This window comes from Ictalurus furcatus, chromosome 6 (genome assembly GCF_023375685.1).
Source record: "Ictalurus furcatus strain D&B chromosome 6, Billie_1.0, whole genome shotgun sequence".
In the NCBI taxonomy this organism is placed as follows: Eukaryota; Metazoa; Chordata; class Actinopteri; order Siluriformes; family Ictaluridae; genus Ictalurus; species Ictalurus furcatus.
In genome coordinates this window covers 16,491,302-16,500,917 of record NC_071260.1, presented here as the reverse complement: position 1 = coordinate 16,500,917, position 9,616 = coordinate 16,491,302, and positions in this window count along the sequence as shown.

Sequence of the window (9,616 nt, the reverse complement as noted above, 5' to 3'; positions counted from 1 at the left end):
ATGGAAATTGTTGCCTTTTTTTTTTTTTTTATAAACATTTTTGGAAAAGCAAACATTTGATTATCTTTGAAACAGTGCCCATTAAATAAGTTGATATACTTGAACAAAACCACAAGGAAAATTAGTTTTTTCAATCATTTATTCAACAGAAATATCAATGGATGTGATATCTTTTGTGTAAAAAGTAAGTACACCCTTAGCCTCAGAAGCTAGTATTGCCTCCTTTTGCAGAAATAATTGCCTGTAGACTTTTTTGCATAATTGTCCACCAGGCTTGCTGGAATTTTTGCCATTCTTCCATGCAAGAAGCGCTGGAGCTCGCAGCGTGTTCTGAAACCCGAAACGTGAGCTTGAAGCGTGAATGCGCACTTCTGGGTTTTTCAGTGACTTTGTTTACTTTTTTGACACGTATGTTTTGTTATGGTTTATGTCCTGTCTCCGCCCCTGTATTCCCCGCGTTTCCCTCACGTGTTATCATTGTTCTCAGCTATTTTGTTTCACCCCTCATTACGTTTCTTATTTTAAACCCTTCATGTGTCTAATGTTTCATCCATTATATTATGAGTTAAAATGACTTCCACAGCTTATATACACACTAAAAACAGCAAAGAACAGCTTAAAACAGTAAACCTTTATTATGGCTTGTCTGAGACACCCAACTGTGCTCATAGGCATCAACAATTTTTTTCTGAAGGCCTTACAGAGCACTTTACATCTTGGCATGATGACACCAAACACCTCAATAACAAAGGGAACACCAGACACTAGATATGAGAGGGGTATAAATAAGACAGGTTCCACCTGCACTCCCTACGCAGGTTCTAATCACTGATACCCAATCTTGAACACCTGATTCTAATTTTATGGATTTGAAGGTGTGATAAACCTAGAGGAGTGCTTACTTTTTTCATGTGACTGATCTGTTTTTTGTTAATTTAAATAGTAAAAAATTACTACAAAATGTCAATTTTATGTCATTTGATAGTGTATCAACTTTATTAATAGGCACTGTTTCAAAGATGATCAAATGTTTGCCTCTCCAAATATGTCAAAAAAAAGGCAACAATTTTCATGGGGTGTACTTATTTTTTCACATGACTGTATATGCAGACCTGGTGGCCTAGATCTGGAAAGAAGAAGCACATAGTGCTTTGAAAGAAAATCGCAAAATGAAAGGCTAAGAAATAGTTTTATTTACAAAGAATTGCAGAAAGCTCAGAAGAGCTTAAAAGAGTAACTAGGGAATATATAAAGTATCTTTATGGCAGCAAAAAAGTATTTCAGGCTTCCAACTAGCATTCTTAATGATGATGGAGCCATATTTAAGACAGTTCCATATGCAGATCAAGCTTGTGAGTGAATAATAAGGCTGGATTTCTTCTAGAGCCCCTTAAGGCTACTAGATTTTTCATGACCTGGAACTTTAGAAAAAAAAAGTATAAAGAGGAATGAGAGAAGGGTTTAGACCTAATATTCATGGGAACACAATCTTCTAAAGCAGCAGAAATATAATGACTATGTTAGTGGAAAGTCTCAGAGGGGAGAGAGGAGGTGCATTTGAGGCAGAGAAGTAGAGGAGATCAGTAGATTTCAGGATTTGAAAGGAGTCTTTTATATGGTTTTGGGGAAATGGAATTCAATAAGCTTATGGTCAAAAATACCAGTCTTATACCTAGGACATTGAAACTTTTGGAAAAGTTTTGTTCAGTTGTAGATGGTATTAAGTGGTTTTGTGAAGTTTTTTTTGTTACAATCATTAAAACACATGCATGCCCCTGGAAACTGAGAATTGCTGTGTGAACATAACATTCATAGAGTATAACTTAAGATAATATCAGTAAGTGTATTTACAATTATACTGTAAACCTCAGAACATTTAACAAGTCTCCATGAACAACTTGAACATAACATATATTGTATACAAAAGATGCTGAGCTTCTTAAATTGAAATGGAATGGGAGTTCTCCGCTCTCTTCTTTAGCTAACCCATCTCAGACACAACTAGGATTAAACCACCGTCCAGCAATTGCCAAGGTTTTGCTACACTTTCTAAACCGCTCAGCTATGTGAGCTTACAATATGTGATGTTCTACTAAAGTGGAATGGAAGAAGATAATTTTTCTCTTTAATTAGAGTCTGGCAGCTGTAGAGGTGAACACACAGAGGGGTGAAATTAGATGAAGTGTGGCAATAAATGCAATGAGAGAAAGTGCACCACATATAAGTGACCGAGTTGCCAGACGGTGTCATGACAATTTACACCTTTTCATGATGTGGAACCATACAGTGTCGTTTTTTAAGTAACCTTACATTTTTGCCTCTGTGCTGCAGCAAAACTGGAGCTGAAACAAAAGAAAGAAATTTGATATTAAAGTTCAGAATGCATGCTTTAGTTTAATCATATTTACAGTTCCATCCATCATCTATACCGCTTAATCCTTTTCAGGGTCATGGGGAACCTGGAGCCTATCCCAGGGAGCATTGGGCACACCCTGGACAGGGTGCCAATCCATCGCAGGGCACAATCACACACACACACTCACACACCCATTCATACGCTACGGACCCTTTAAACATGCCAATCAACCTACCATGCATGTCTTTGGACTGGGGGAGGAAACCGGACTAAATGGTAAACTTATATAGCGCTTTTATCCAAAGCGCTTTACCCATTCACACACTCACACCAATGGTAGCAGAGCTGCCATGCAAGGCACTAACTTGCCATCGGGAACAACTTGGGATTCAGTGTCTTGCCCAAGGACACTTCGGTACGTGGAGCCACGTGGGCCGGGAACCGAACCGCCAACCCTACGGTTAGTGGACGACCCGCACTACCACCTGAGCCACGGCCGCCCCACCCGGAGGAAAGCCCCACAGCACGGGGAGAACATGCAAACTCCGCACACACAGAGCCACGGGAATCGAACCCCCGACCCTGGCGGTGTGAGGCGAATGTGCTAACCACTAAATTGGGTTGGAATTACAGTTGTGTTGGAATAAACTGGAATAAAGTGGTGCTTGAAAGTTTTAGAATTTTCTATATTTCTGCATAAATATGACCTCAAACATCATCAGATTTTCGCACAAGTCCTAAAAGTAGACAAAGAGAACCCAACTAAACAAACGAGACAAAAATATTATACTTGGCCATTTATGTATTGAAGAAAATGATCCAAAATTACATCATATTTGAACAAAAAACGGTTTCTGAAATTCATACTAGCTGTCTAAGCAATGGCAGTCAACTATGCTCTATTGTTCCCCAATCATTTAAAATATAGCCTATACTTTATAAAGAAATACATTATTAAACAATGTAGAAATGACCTCTGATAAGTTAACCTAATACGCAGACAGCAACTCACTTTGCAGTGATTACACTTAAAGGACTAGTTTCATATGCTAGCTCCAAGATTTGTAGTGAGAATGTCCAGGCCAAAACCCCTTACACTCAGTTCTGACAATCATTTATCTAAACAAAAATGATATAGATACATGAAATGTTAAATACTTGTCATTTTATTGTTACAGCATCCCTTTTCCTCTCATGCATAATATTACACAGTATATACTCGTTTTTGTCATCACATTTTTATTATTGCAATTTACATCTGAATGGAAAGAGCTGAGCTCTCTTGTGGCCACATCCACCGTGTAATTTGGTTCTAAATGCTGTAGGTGTTAACACAAATTAAGAGGTTGTAAATACAGTGCTGCCAGGCTGTGAGAATGCTTTTTGAGTGCCGGCAATAAATCGACTACTGGCTGCCCAAATCATCAGAAAGATTATTAAAATAACAAAGCCCCCCGAATGTAACGTAAATGTCAAATGCGGTGGCTTAAGGTACATGTTGCCTGGCAACAGTAAAGCGGCCTCAGAGTAATGGCTACCTTCTTTCAAATGTCTCTTCCGTGCTCACCAGTAGCTCATGCCAAAGATAATAAAGATTCATGAGCTTGAACGCTGCTGATACTTTACTTCCACGTTAAAAACACTTAGTGAGGTTATCAGACAGAATGAAAAAAATATAAAACAGTTATTTATGATTATGTACTTCAGTATATTCATATGTGTTTATGTGATTGAAACATGAATGTTTTTGTCATGCTCACTTTCCCAAAGGAGCTTAAGTTCCTCCCTGTGCAAGTCCCAGTTGCCTTTTCATACTCTGTTGGAAAGAGCTGACCTTATAATCTTTAAAGTATGATTAGATTTTACATGAGACTATTTAAGACTAACTTAGTCTGGGTTTATAGCATTTCTATTACTAATTCTGTGTGTGTGTGTGTGTGTGTGTGTGTGTGTGTGTGTGTATGTGTTTTCAATGCTGTGCTGTCTCCAGTTGAATACACAGAAACAAACTGCTCTTTGTTTGAGGTGCCAGGCTTAGGGTACTCCCTCACTCTCTCACTCTTTCTCTCACTCTCCCTCCCTCTCTTTCTCTTGCGTGCATGCGCAGTGGAGGAACGAGTGTGGGGTGGAGACGCGTGAGCTCTTTGGCGTCTTGTCGATTTCCTGAGAAATCGTTTTTCTTGTGTTTTTTCCCTATTCTTTAACTTAAATAGTAAGTGAATTATTAGTGGGCAGTAGAAGTTGAGAGCGGGACGCCATGGCGTCTGAAGACGGCGGGGGGAGACGGTGTCTCTCCGTCAAGTGTGTGCCGGAGAATGGAGCACAGGTGGAGGAGGTGCTGCTAGCGGTAGGAGAGCAGGTTGGGTGTGAGAACAGCTACTCTGCCTCCCGAATGAACAAGCTGTGGTGGTTTTCCCGAAAGAGGAAAGACTTGTCAGTGATCTACTGAAAGAGGAATATGGTTAAAAGGTGTCATAATACACGTTGCCCCTCTATCTGCCCCTGCGATGCGAGTCGTCATCTCCAATGTGCCCCCGTGAGCTAGCCGCTTCGGAAAGTTCGCCAGGCCCATGACAACTATTCCGCTCGGCTGCAAAATATCCGCAGTTAAACACGTCCTGACGTTCCGCAGACAATTTTAAAATAACCATAATTAAACACTAGATGTACATTTCAAATGCAAAGACAGCGACAGCAGTTACACCGTCTTTGCCACCACCGAACATGGGGACACCTTGAACGAAAGGCTGAGCTGCTCAAGCAGAGCCGAAAGAGGCCAGTGAAGAACACTGCACCCAGGAATAACGCTAACTCAGACACCGAAAATAGCATTAGTGCTAAACCCGATACCCCCGTCGCCGCTTGCAGTGACCACGTCCCTAGTGTTTACACTGAGGATAATCCTGACCCTGTACAACAGCAACAGAAGAACACAGGTACTGAGCAGCACTGATGAAGAGACACAGCACAATACAGTCAAGTCGAGTGTAGAAGTAAAGAACAGCACAAGTGCTAAAGGAGCAGATCTCACACCTATGGAGGATGGACAGATTGAATCAGATGAACCGACATTATTTAACAGTTCAAAAAATCCCACATCAACAGCCTGAGGATCTGTACACCACAGCACAGATAAACCGCTTTTTATAACTGATAAGGAAAAATTTGTTAAGTCAGTACAAAATGCCACAAGAAATTAAAATCTAAGAGTACTCTCACCACGCAGGAGATACGTCCTCAGAAAATGGACATCAGCAGCACAGAAGACTCTCTAAACCGGACTATGGGCTTTTCTTATGGATTTATTTAAAGTGGAATTATTATAAGACTGAAGGGTCTTTTTGATTTATTTTTTGGGTGGGAGAGTGTGGGGTGGGGGTCTGATGCTTTTTAAAAGATGTAAATATGTAAATAAGTGAAACTGATACATTGAAGGAACCATAAAAGTCAAAGTCTTTCTCTCTCTTTACTTATTGACTCTTTTTAATGTGATCTTGGATCTTTCACTGACTTGACAGACCGATGGTGTGGTGCAGTTGGAATAGCAAATGGAAGCAGCGAAGTGGATAGTAACTGCCTAGTTACGCATATGGGTCAGGGAACATTTTCTTGGATGGGCCCTCACATCCGCCACCCTTTGTTCATTCCTTTTTATTTAAGGTACTGAAAAAAGGCAATTCATCACAACCGCTGAATCACGTCCTGTCACATAATAGTGCCACTGTAATAGTGCCAGCTTTCCCTGGGTGTACTGTCAGTTTTGTTATAGTCTTTGAGACTATTATAATTCTTATTGTTGTTTATTTAAACCACTATTTTTTATTTATTTATTTATTTATTTATATCATATTAAAAGACACAAAGTAAGAAGAACCTTTTCAGCATAATACATATCAGTTGTGTTCTGGTCTGTAAAATTTATTAAGTACAAGAAGTGTGTGTGCTTGTTCAGATTCAAGGACATTTACACCCTGTGAAATACTCTTATCATCCTATATTCTCCACTGTCATTCTCATTTTCTCTAAAACAAAACAAACAAAACCTACGGCATGCATAGACTTTATAGAAGAACAAATACAACAAAGTATTATGCTATGCTTATTTTATGTGTAACTTTATATTGGTATATCTAATCCTAATGAATTTCATTCTTTTCTAATACTCCAATGTTTTCATGTATTATTTGCTCTTGCTGTCTGATCTGTGCTGTCTCTTTCTTACCTCTCTTTCTTTTCTGAAGAAAGTATGAAGAATTTCAGTATAGATTTTCTTAATTCAGAATAGGTTTCTTTTATGTCGAATTACTGTTGAAGTTGTTGTTAATATTATTATTATTATTATTATTATTATTATTATTATTATTATTATTATTGATGTTTTTGTTGTTGATGATAATAATAATAATAATAATAATAATAATAATAATAGAGGTGGCATGGTGGTGTAGTGGGTAGAGTTGGCACCTCATAGCTCTAGGGTCCCCTACAACAGATCATTATTGCTATCCATTGTCATTGTTGTTGTATGGTGTAAATTGAAAGCATGATATGACCGAATCAATAGTACTGGAAAGCCATGTAGGTTAATGTATTTATGGTCTTTTTGTACAGGCACAGCCAAATTGTTTCTGCCCTCCAAATATATTCACTTGTTTGTCAAGGTGGTGTTTTTAGCCCATCAAAAATGGCACTATTAATTTTGGCACAAAAGTGACAGTGGGTCAAGCATATGCAGGACTTTCCTGTGCACACCAGGGGATAGAATAAATGATGAACTTAATCCTGGATTGTTCCTTTGTGAGCACTTGATAATTTAAGATTTATTTCCTTTCATCTAAAGCTTTCCAACTTAGTCCTTACTTCCAATCATGCCTCCAGACTCGTCTGCTACAGAATTTTGACTGCTATGTAAATGATTGATATCACTACAAATGTGAGTGCTTATAAAATCATGAGGGAGCTGTGTAATTTCCTACAGTAAAGTCCTTTATTTTCCTACAAATTAAGTTTAAAATAAGATGGAACATATTCTAATTTCTTCAGTAAAGCTGAGTGAAGACCTCAACAACAGATGTCAGGCAGTAAACTGACATCTCTAGTAGACTGCAAGTAGAATACTTTCTAGAGCAAGAAGAGGCAGTAATATAAGGTATTTCTATTCACACAGGCCACTCGTGCTTGTTCAGTCACTTGTCATTTCGAGACTAGACTACTGCAACTCACTCCTGGCAGATCTGCCTCTGAGCGCCATTTGACCTCTACAACTGATCCAGAATGCAACTGCACAATTGTTTTCAAGCTTCCTAAGTTCTCTCACACCACCCTAGTGCTACGCTCCCTCCACTGGCTTTCTGTAGCTGCCTGCATCAGAATTAAAATGCTGATGCTTGCCTAGAAACCCAAAAATGGACCAGCACCCTCTAACCTCAAATCACTTATTACACCCCACACTGCAACACGCTCCCTCTGATACTCTAGCAATGCTCAACTGGTCTCACCATCTCTCAGGGTACAAGTAAGGCATGCATCAAGACTTTTCTCTGTTCTGGCATTTAGGTAGTGGAATGAACTTCCCCTAGATGTCCAAACAGCTGAGTCATTGTCAGTCTTCAAACAAAGTGTAAAGACCAACCTGTTCCTGAAGCACTTAAATTAAATTTTTTTTTTAAATAAATAAATAAAATGTGTGTTGTTTGTGTGCTTTTCTTAGTATATTACCTCCACAACAAAGTTTTTAGACTGATGGTATTCTTCGTCTGTGACCTAGTGAACCTGTATCAGGATGTGTTTATTGACAGCAACTTCAAAGCACTTCTGTAAGTCGCTCTGGATAAGGGCATCAGCTAAATGTAAATGTAAATTAATAGAGCAGGAGAAAATGGGAGACACAGTGAGCTGTATCAGTTTGCTTTGGTTTTAGTGTACAACTCTCTAACTTCAGGTGAAGCAAGAAAATTGAGAGGCTTGGGCCAGACATTTTGTCTCTAGGGCTTTAGTTCTTATTTGTTTCATTGTTTGGCTTATTGCATCAGTACATATGTCAAGTCTGCATTAGTCAATGTTATTTAGATATGTAGTGGACCTTAAAGCATAAACTACTTTCAACTAAAAAGCTTATCAAATGATATCATATATAATTAAATTAACCACAGTGATTACACAAAGCACTTCATCAAAATAATAATGGGCTCAAATCATTCACAGTCACTTCAAAATACATTATAAACTGTATGTGGAATGTATAAGAATGGTAATGTAAACTCTCTGCCTTGTTTCTGTTGTAGATAAGACTTGTAAAGCTGCTTATCCTCCTTATACTCTGCCCCATGCCTGGACTGAGCTTATCTGACCTAATGAACACTAGCACACCCCAGTTACAAACAGAACTACATACAGACACATGACAAACAAATAAATAAATAAATAAAAAAGCAAGCAATCAACCAAACAAACAAACAACAAAAACAGTCACTCCGTTATGTTGTGGGGGCATTGTGGTACCATGTTTTATGTCCACTAATCCCCTTAGAGTGTAAGTAATTGGAAGTACAATGTTATTCAGACTCATCACCTTTATCCTGTGATGAAACATTTCTATCTTGGTAGGAGTGGGGGGTTTTCCAGGACGACAATGTTCCCGTCCACAAGATATAAGGGATCATTGAATGGTTTGATGAGTATGAAAATTATGTAAATCATATGCTATGGCATTCACATCTCAAACCACCATAATCAAAATACCAGCTGAGGGAATATTATTTGGAAGAATGGTGTTTCATGATTCCTTTACAGTTACAGAGACTTGTAGAATTTGTGTCAAGGTGCATTGCTGGCTTTCTGTCCATCAGCTATTTTGTAACACCTTACTAAGACACTTTGTGGCTTTTTCTTCCATTTCTATTCTTTCCACTACCTCAATACTGAAACACAAAATGTATTTACTTATATTTAGATAATACCATTGGTTTGTATGACTTCACTTTTATCTTATTTTATAAAATATAGCTGAATAAGAATGCTTATGAATGAGTCAGTTATACCACCCTAATGTTGTCCTATAGTCACCTTCCTTGTCACTTTATTTACTGTTCTGTAGTGTTTGACACATTATTAAAGTGCATTACAAAACAAAGGCCTTTCTCAGATGGAACATTTTGCTACAAAAAGTTTTTTTTTTCAAGTAGCTACTCTGAAAGGCCATTCTCTTACCATGTTGTTATCTCAAGGCTGTATCTGTAGCATGCCACAATACTCACAGTC